This window comes from Trichechus manatus, unplaced genomic scaffold, assembly GCF_000243295.1.
Source record: "Trichechus manatus latirostris isolate Lorelei unplaced genomic scaffold, TriManLat1.0 scaffold00021, whole genome shotgun sequence".
Taxonomy (NCBI): Eukaryota; Metazoa; Chordata; class Mammalia; order Sirenia; family Trichechidae; genus Trichechus; species Trichechus manatus.
The window spans coordinates 23,008,827-23,018,650 of record NW_004443957.1 but is presented as its reverse complement, the minus strand read 5'-3'; the positions used below and the strand labels follow the sequence as shown (position 1 = coordinate 23,018,650).

Below are 9,824 nucleotides of genomic sequence, written 5' to 3'. Positions count from 1 at the left end.
TTTATCCTTGAATAACACACTTTACAGGCTGAAAACAGGCTCCATGACTCAAAAGCTTAATTACAAGATTTCTAAACTTTTCCAGGAAATCTAGGGAACCATATTTTCAAAATAATATAAATTTGGTTTTATACAGTTACAAAAAAATTATATATTACATTTTAACTTCCCCCTAAATGGAGATATGCAAAATAAAATCAAGTCCATCAGTCAGTGCTCGCCTCTGAATTATATTCCCATTCCAGAGTCGGAGTAAACTGGCACATGGGACAACTCCCCCTCTCCAAAAGCAAAGACCTAAAGCTGATATGCACGAGGATCCAGCAGAGAGCCTTCTTGAAAAGCAGATGTATCCAGCATCCCAACACCAGACAAGTCAATTTAAGGTCTAAGGAAACTGAACTTTGGTCAGCAGCTTTTCATTATGTCTATTATATTGTCCACCAATCAATCACTGTCAATATAAGTGGCATTTCATTCACATAGTATCTACTGAGCACTCACTACATGTAAGGTGCTCTTCTAGGCACTAAGGTGAACAGGGTCCACCTTGTCCCTTCTCTCCCAGAGTTTACAACCTAAGCTAGAGGCAGGACAGGAGAAGAGGGGAGGAAAGAATGTTTCCTAATGGAAGCACAATTGGCATTAGAGGCAGGACAGTTGTTTGTGGTATAAAGCATTTTTCACATGACCACTAAAAGCCAAGTACAATTCCCAGTCAACTGTGATAACTAAAAACCTCCTTATATATTTCCAAACCTTTTTAGGGGGTAGGAGGTGTCCTCAGGGTGCTTGGATGAAGAAAAGGAGCTTGCTGTGCAAGATATGAGCTCCCCATCGGGGAAGGTCTCCCAGATTCAAGACCACCTATGAATTCAGAAGCAGTCACAATATAAGTTAGGTTAGCCATGAAAGAAACAATTTTAACACCAAAGTTAATTCAGCATTTCTTATTCATTCTGTCTTTGTGTCCTATCTCAGGACTAGAGAAGAAGGCCAAAAGGCTGAACCTCCAGTTTAGGGAGTCCCTGGATGGCACAAATGGTTAAATGTTCAACTGCTAGCCGAAAGGCTGACAATTCAAATATACTCACAGGCTCCTCAGAAGAAAGGCCTGGCATCTGCCTCCTAAAGGTCACAGCCTTGAAAATCCTATGGAGCACAATTATACTCTGCACACATGGGGTTGCCATGCATTGGAATTGACTTGACAGCAATAACAACAACGACCAGGTTTTGGGACTCCTGAAAATTAATGGGGTATCAGATTAGTGTAAATTCTTCCTGAGATTTGTTTTTGCTTTTATGTTACCTCTGTTTTTTTGTAGCAATTCTTATGCCCTGTCATAAATTAGTATATCAGAATGATGCTTTGGGATTGAAGGGAGAGTTTTAGGACCTGTTGTTGTTGCTGAGTGCTATCAAGCCAATTTTCAACTCATAGTGACCCCATGTGACAGAGTAGACCTGCCCCAGAAGGTTTTCTAGGCTGGAATCTCTATGGGAACAGATCACCAAGTCTTTCTTCCTCAGAGCAGCTGGGTGGGTTCAAACAGCCAACCTTTCGGTTAGAAGCTGCGCGATTAACCAGGGCTCCTTTTTAGGACCTAGACTTTTAAAATATTCTGAAGAATGGAAATTCCAGAACACCTAATTGTGCTCATGTGGAACCTGTACATTGTAGACCAAGAGGCAGTTGTTCCAACAGAGCAAGAGGATACTTCATGGCTTAAAATCAATGAAGATATGTGTCAGGGTTGCATCTTTCACCATACTTATTCTTCATAATTCATAAGAAATTGGAATAGGAATATAACAGAGTTACTGAGTTTTAAGATGTTAAAAATCAGTTACCTAGAGACATATCTGGCATAAACATTGCTTTTCTGATCTTTTCCTTTCCTGGGTTTTGTGAATTCACTCCCTACCACATGGTTGAGAAGCTTTTGTTACACTTAATTATGTATGGAAAGGTAAAATTGGTATGCTATTTGTCAGTATGATATGTTTTAAACCTATGAATTTAAAGGGGGGCGGGAGAAGCTGAGTGTTAGTATTTCTCTAAGTGAGCATTTCTCTAGGTGTATTTCATAGGAGGCTAATTGCGTAGGTCATTTAGTGGTGTTATATTTCAAAAGAGTTCCATTGCTAAATAAGTTTGAGGAAAGTTGGATAAAACTAAGTTAAAACAGGTCTTTTTTTTTTTTTTTTTTTAACACAACATCTCTAAACCTTTGCTGTACCAATGAGTATTTTGAATCTCCAAGACCTGTAACCTATTGCCGTCAAGTCAGTTCTGACTCATAGCAACCTTATAGGACATAGCAAAACAGCTCCATAGGGTTTCCAAGGCTGTAATCTCTATGGAAGCAGATTGTCAGGTCTTTTCTCCTGTAGAGTAGCTGGTGGGTTTGAACCATTGACCTATCGGTTAGCAGCCGAATGCTTAACCACCACCAGGGCTCCTTAATCTCAAAGAAGAGGGTATATTATGTAGTATTTTTAAAGCTTATTTGGTTAAAAAATTCTTTTTCTCCCTGAGCACTTCCTGGAAACAGTATTGATCCCACTCCTCAAATATTGTCAAAGTCCTTTCCAAATCTCCCATCTCTACCATGGATTGTAAACTTTATAAGGTAAGGGGCAGGATTGATACATTTAAGCAGGTTTAATATCTTCACCAGTGGTGAGTTTAGCTTCAGTCACAGTTGCTACAGACATGACTAATCACTAAGTTGGAAACGAAGAAGAAGGATCTGTAGTTGGAAAATCTGACAGAAATGATGCCGGAGATCACGACAGGATTTTGCAAGACCAACAACTTCTTCATTGCAAATACTTTTCTTCACCAACATAAACAGAGACTATACATATGGACTTTGCCAGACGGAATACAGAGAAATCAAATCAACTACATCTGTGGAAAGAGATGATGAAAAAGCTCACTATCATCAGTCAGAACAAGGCCAAGGGCCAACTGCAGAACAGACAATCAATTGCTCGTATGCAAGTTCAAGCTGAAACTGAAGAAAATTAGAACAAGTCCACGAAACTCAAAGTATGACCTTGAGTATATCCCACCTGAATTTAGAGACCATTTCAAGAATAGATTTGATGCACTGAACACTAATGACTGAAGACCAGGCCAGTTGTGGAATGACATCAAGGACATCATACATGAAGAAAGCAAGAGGCCATTAAAAATAGGAAAGGAAAAAAAAAACCAAAATGGATGTCACAAGAGACTCTGAAACTTGCTCTTGAACGTCGAGTAGCTAAAGCAAAAGGAAGAAATCATGAAGTAAAAGAACTGAACAGAAGATTTCAAAGAGCGGCTCGAGAAGACAAAGTAAAATATTATGATGACATGTGCAAAGACCTGGAAATGGAAATCAAAAGGGAAGAACATGCTCAGCATTTCTCAAGCTGAAAGAACTGAAGAAAAAATTCAAGCCTTGAATTGCAATAGTGAAGGATTCTATGGGGAAAATATTAAACAATGCAGGAAGCATCAAAAGAAGATAGAAGGAATACACAGTCATACCAAAAAGAACTGGTTGACGTTCAACCATTTCAGGAGACAGCATATGATCAGGAACCAATGGTACTGAAGGAAGAAGTCCAAGCTGTACTGCAGGCATTGACAAAAAACAAGGCTTCAGGAATTGATGGAACACCAAATGAGATGTATCAACAAACTGATGCAGCACTGGAAGTGCTCACTCATCTATGCCAAAAAATTTGGAAGACAGCTACCTGGCCAACTGACTGGAATAGATCTATATTTATGCCTATTCACAAGAAAGGCGAGCCAACTAAATGCAGAAATTATCGACAGTATCAATATCACACGCAAGTAAAATTTTGCTGAAGATCATTCAAAAGCAGCTGCAGCAGTATGTCAACAGGGAACTGCCAGAAATTCAAGCTGGATTCAGAAGAGGACGTGGAACTAGGGATAACATTGCTGATGTCAGATGGATCCTGGCTGAAAGTGGAGAATACCAGAAAGATGTTTATCTGTGTTTTATTGACTATGCAAAGGCATTCGACTGTGTGGATCATAACAAATTATGGATAACATTGCGAAGAATGGGAATTCCAGAACACCTAATTGTGTTCATGAAGAACCTGTACACAGATCAAGAGGCAGTTGTTTGAACAGAACAAGGGGATACTGCATGGTTTAAAATCAGGAAAGGTGTGTGTCAAGGTTTTATCGTTTCACCATACCTATTCAATCTGTATGCTGAGTAAATAATCCAAGAAACTGGACTCTGTGAAGAAGAACAGGGCATCAAGATTGGAGGAAGATGCATTAACAACCTGTGCTATGCGGATAACACAGCCTTGCTGCCTGAAAGTGAAGAGGACTTGAAGGACTTTCTGATGAAGATCAAAGATCACAGCCTTCAGTAATGATTACACCTCAACATAAAGAAAACACAAATCCTCACAACTGGACCAGTAAGCAACATCATGATAAATGGAGAAAAGATTAAAGTTGTCAAGGATTTAATTTTACTTGGATCCACAATCAACACCCACGGAAGCAGCAGTCAAGAAATCAAAAGACACATTGCATTGGGCAAATCTGCTGCAAAAGACCTCTTTAAACTGTTGAAAAGCAAAGATGTCACCTTGAGGACTAAGGTGCGCCTGACCTAAGCCATAGAGTTTTCAATTGCCTCATATGCATGCAAAAGCTGGACAACAAATAAGGAAGACCGAGGAAGAATTGACGCCTTTGAATTGTGGTGTTGGCAAAGAATATTGAATATACTATGGACTGCCAATAGAACAAGCAAATCTGTGTTGAAAGAAGTACAACCAGAATGCTCCTTAGAAGCAAGTATGGCGAGACTACGTCTCCATACTTTGGACATGTTATCAGGAGGGATCAGTCCCTGGAGAAGGACATCATGCTTGGTAAAGTAGAGGGTCAGTGAAAAAGAGGAAGACCCTCAGTGAGATGGATTGACACAGTGGCTGCAGCAATGGGCTCAAGCATAACAATGATTATGAGGATGGCGCAGGACTAGGCGGTGTTTTGTTCTGAAACGACACAACAGCACCTAACGACAACAACAACCCGCTCTTAAAATAGGGTCCATAAATTGTAATAGTAAGTCCACACTGAATATTAGCTATATGCCAAGCATTATTTTGATGCAATATAATTTTTACCTACAGATGAAAGAGATAACACCCAGGGCAGTTAAAGCCTGTTTAAATACTGTTTAAACACTGCCACCTATGTCTGTGCACCATGTAGACTTCACATGAGATACTAGTGCAATGTGGACATGACCTGCATCGGTTCAGCAATTCAACACAAATGCCATTATGGCACAATGAGCACAAGTTAATCTCATAATCTATTAAAATTTATCTCAATTCAATGCTGAATTTTTCCCCTATTATTATGTTATAATAATAGAAGCATGTTGACATAATATCTTCATGGCAAATTAGTATTAATGCAGTACGATACAGCAATCAATGCTGAGATACAACAAATTAACACTCCGCTGGGTTTCTCTTATAGTCTTTCGAATTAAATTGGCTATAAAATTACATAATGCTATTTTAAGCTTTATAATTTTTTTTATGAAAGTCTCTACAATTCCAGTGAATATACATTAAATTTGTATGTAATACCAATCAGTAAGGGCATTTATAACTGCCCTTTGCTCTTGTTAATGCCTATAAGACCACACGTTTTACACAAAGAACACTAATGCACATAAGACTACACACATTTTATAAATAAGCAGTAATCAACTGTTATGAGGAAAAAGTCTTAAAAAGTATGTCACCTTTAAAAAGTATGTCACTCAGGGAATTTTTCTATTTATTATTTTTTTTAATTGAATATGATAGTAGATTTTGCAGTAATGACAAAAACAGATTAGATATTCATTTTTTTAACCTATAAATAGTCCAGTTATACCTCAAAGCTGGTAGTCTAACTTTAAACATATGCTTTATCTTACAAGTTAAAAAAAAAAAAGTCTGGGAAAAAAATTCCTCTGGAGAGGAGTAAAAAGATTGTATCCGCCTTTTATCGGTAATGCACAGAAGTAATGAAAAGAGTTTGGGTTTTGGAGTTTGATAGATCTATGTTCAAACCCCACCTCTAGCCTTTTTACCTTGGACAAGCAACTTAACCTCTCTGAGTTTTTTCATCTATGAATTGATGGTGAGGGGAATGAGAATAGGTGGATTAGAGCAAAAATACCTAGCACATGGTAGGCACGTAGTGAAGTCCTGGAAATACTATCACTATTCGATAAAATGAGTAAATGCTAAACCTCATTTTTTAAACCCTCTGTGAAACCGTCTTACAAAAAAGAGAAGGAACCCCCAGCTGGTGAGTGACCGCATGTCTGGAATTTGCTTGAAATGACAGAGTCAACCTTAAGTGACTTTTTCCCCCAGTCTAGAGCAAATTATTAGCCATTTAGGCATCTAATCCTTAGAGCAGATGTTAGAAAGTAAGAGGAAGAAAGAGCATAAACTGGAGTGGTGTTGCACAGAAATGGTTGCTGTTAGCTGCCTCCAAGTCAGCACCCCATGCACAATGGAACAAAAGGCTACACAGTCCTATGCTATACACGTGATTGGTTGAGGATCAGACCTTTGGGATCCACAGGGTTTTCGCTGGAAGTAGATCACCAGGCCTTTCTTCCTAGTCCATCTTAGGCTGGACTCTCTGCTGAAACCTGTTCAGCATCGTAACAACACGCAAGCCTCCACTGACAGACAAGTGGTAGCTGCACACGAGGTCATTGGCTGAGAACCAAAACCTGTTCTACAACATGGAGGTAAGAATTCTACCACTGAACCACCAATGCCTCACGGGAAGGGTCCCAGTAACCCATTGCCGTCAAATCGATTCTGACCCATAGCGACCTTACAGGACAGAGTAGAACTGCCCCATAGGGTTTCCAAGGCTGTAATCTTTACAGAAGCATATCTTCCTCCCGTAGAGCTGCTGGTAGGTTCAAACTGCTGACCTTTTGATCAGCAGCCAAGCACTTGAAACACTGTGCCACCAGGGTTCCTTACAGAGAGGATAAACCCATTGCTGTTGAGTAAATTCCGACTCATAGTGACCCTATAGGGCAGAGAGGTTAAGCGCTCGGCTGCTAACTGAAAGGTTAGCGGTTTGAACACACCAGCTGCTCTGAGGCAGAAAGATGTGGCAGTCTGGGTCTGTAAAGATTTACAGAGAGGATAAAAAAACCCATTGCTGTGGAGTTGATTCCAACTCATAGGGACACTATAGTGTCGTTATGACAGAGAGGATAGAGGCAAGGAAAAAGGAATCTGAAGTGGATTTTCTTGTAAATCTGGTTTACCACTCTGCTTCATCTGTGTTTGTCTCCCCTGCTGGCTTGAGAGCAACTTGAGAAGCTGGGACTATGTCTGAGTCATCTTGTGTTGGCCACCGTGCCCAACACAGACTTTAAAACACGGTGCTCAGTACATATTACGATAGTGGGAGGAAAGAATAAACAGGTGAGGGAAAGGAACTGGGGAGAAGGGTAGGAAAAAAAAGGGCAACTGAGCGAAACAAAGAAGGAAGATGAGAAGAAAGCAGACGGAAGGAAGAGGACAAGAAAGAGGTTTCTCTTTTGTATAAAAATCAGAAACTTACACTCGGTAAAGTTTGCTTACATCTATGTTTTGGTGACTTTTTAACTTTTACTTTATTAGGATAAATTCTCTGGTCCAGCTGAACTAAGACTAAGAGAGCTTTGTACGGTGGGACTAGAACCATCAGCGATGGCTAGAGCAGCTTCACCAGCTCTAGAGAGAGGGTGGCTTCAGCCATGAGGCGAGGAGCCACACAGCCATCCCATGAAAGGTAACTCTATGATGTCTGATCCTGTCCTTTCACACTGGCTCTTCTAATTACAGCCTGCTCACATCTAGGGTATAACCAAGTCTTACCCATTTCTCTGCGTAATCCCTCGGCAAGTCTTTTCTGAACTTCAGCCTTTTTCGCTTTACCCACTGGCTTCTGAGATCTAGAATTCTTTCCTTTCAACTTCATTTAATATATAGCAAAAAAAAAAAAAAAATTGCTGTTGTACCCTTTCTTCATAACCTTCCTTAAACCTTTTGTCCTGGCTCTCTTACCTGTCACATAAAATTTAAGCTCAGTCAATTGGTTTTGATCATAGTGCTAAAGAAGCTAAGGTCAAAGGTTAAATACCAGAAAAAGCTTATAAATTCCTTGACTTAGAGCATGAAAAGAATTTAACAATGACTTAATACAACCCTTTTATTTCACAGGTGAGATTATCAAGGCCCAGGAAGACCATGTTCACATAGAAAATGCATCTATGCATAGCTCAGGATGATCTTCAATCTTACACAATTATTTTGAAAATTCTTATTTCGTATTTCCAGGAGTCAGGTAAGAATGTGGATTGCATCATATAATCATCACCCTCCTGGAGGAGGTGGGGCAACCTCAAAGCCCTTTTAAAGTTCTCTTCCTAATTGCCAATACCTTTTTCACAGAGGTATGTGTCCAATCCTGAGCCCCAACTTGTGTTTCTCTATTATGTCAGCTGACTACTGAGGAGGAGAAAAGCCACGTAAAGACCATGGATAGGATGTAGAGTGTGGTGGTGAGATGCAAGGATCCTGGAGACACACAAGTTTCAAGTTCCAGCTCTGCCATCTCCTAGCCTTCTTACTTTGGACGAGTTTCTTAACCTCTCTAAGGGTAAGTTTTGTAACTGGGAAAGTGGGGATAATACTAGGCCTTACCTTGTCTAGTTATTGGGAGGGTGAGATGAATAACCCTGAGCCAGCCTTCCTTATCCTCATTCAGGCTTTTATTTGTCACATGTGTCACAAGCCCAGACCCTCACATTTCTCATGGAGAGCTTCTTCCTCACATTTCTCAAGGAGAGCTTCTTCCTGGGTGGGAGAAATCTAGTCTCCTTTCCTAGCAGATGGCTCCAGCTGGAAACTCCTCGGTCCATCAGAGATATGCTAACAACATTAAACCTCAAGAGAGAAGAGATGAGGTCAATCCCTTGTATTACTAGAAAGCTTCTTGGTACCTTGTGGAAATAGGCTTTCACTTACCCTATACCACATACACCAACCGGCAACCTCTAGATACCAAGGAGCATAGAGAGGGGCTGCCATTGTCTGGCCAAACAAAGTCCTGTCACACCTTTCCTCAGAATGAAGCATGCCTATTACTGCACATTCATATTTCTGAAAAGAGCCAAATAAATGGTTCTTCCCAGAACAAAGAAGATCTGGTCCAAGCTGGTCTGATATCACTAACACCAGAAACACACTTTTAAACAGCAGTTATTCTTCAGAATACTATGAAAAATTGTACTCTAACAAATTTGAAAACCTAGAGGAAATGGACAAATTTTCTAGAAACTTACTACCTACCTAAACTAACACAAACAGAGGTAGAACAACTAAATAAATCCATAACAAAAGAAGAGCTTGAAAAGGTAATTAAAAAAACTCCCAACAAAAAAAGCCCTGGCCTAGATGGCTTCACTGGAGAATTCTACCAAACTTTCAGAGAAGAGTTAACACCACTACTACTAAAGGTACTTCAGAGCATAGAAAAGAATGGAATACTGCCAAACTCATTCTATAAAGCCAGCATAACCCTGATACCCAAACCAGGTAAAGACACCATAAAAAAAGAAAATTAGAGACCAATATCCATCATGAACATTGATGCAAAAATCCTCAACAAAATTCTAGCCAATAGAATTCAGCAACATATCAAAAAAATAATTCACCATGATCAAGTGGGATTTATACCA

General features: G+C 39.8%; 1 long non-coding RNA gene across 1 annotated transcript in view; it reads right to left on the bottom strand.

Moving 5' to 3' along the window:
- Nucleotides 1-430: 430 nt before the first annotated feature.
- LOC111819920 (uncharacterized) overlaps nucleotides 431-9,824 on the bottom strand; it is a 17,512-nt gene continuing 8,118 nt past the window's right edge. Inside the window, exon 3 of the long non-coding RNA XR_002823491.1 lies at nucleotides 431-867. This is a non-coding gene — a long non-coding RNA (uncharacterized LOC111819920). The remainder of the gene's footprint in view (nucleotides 868-9,824) is intronic.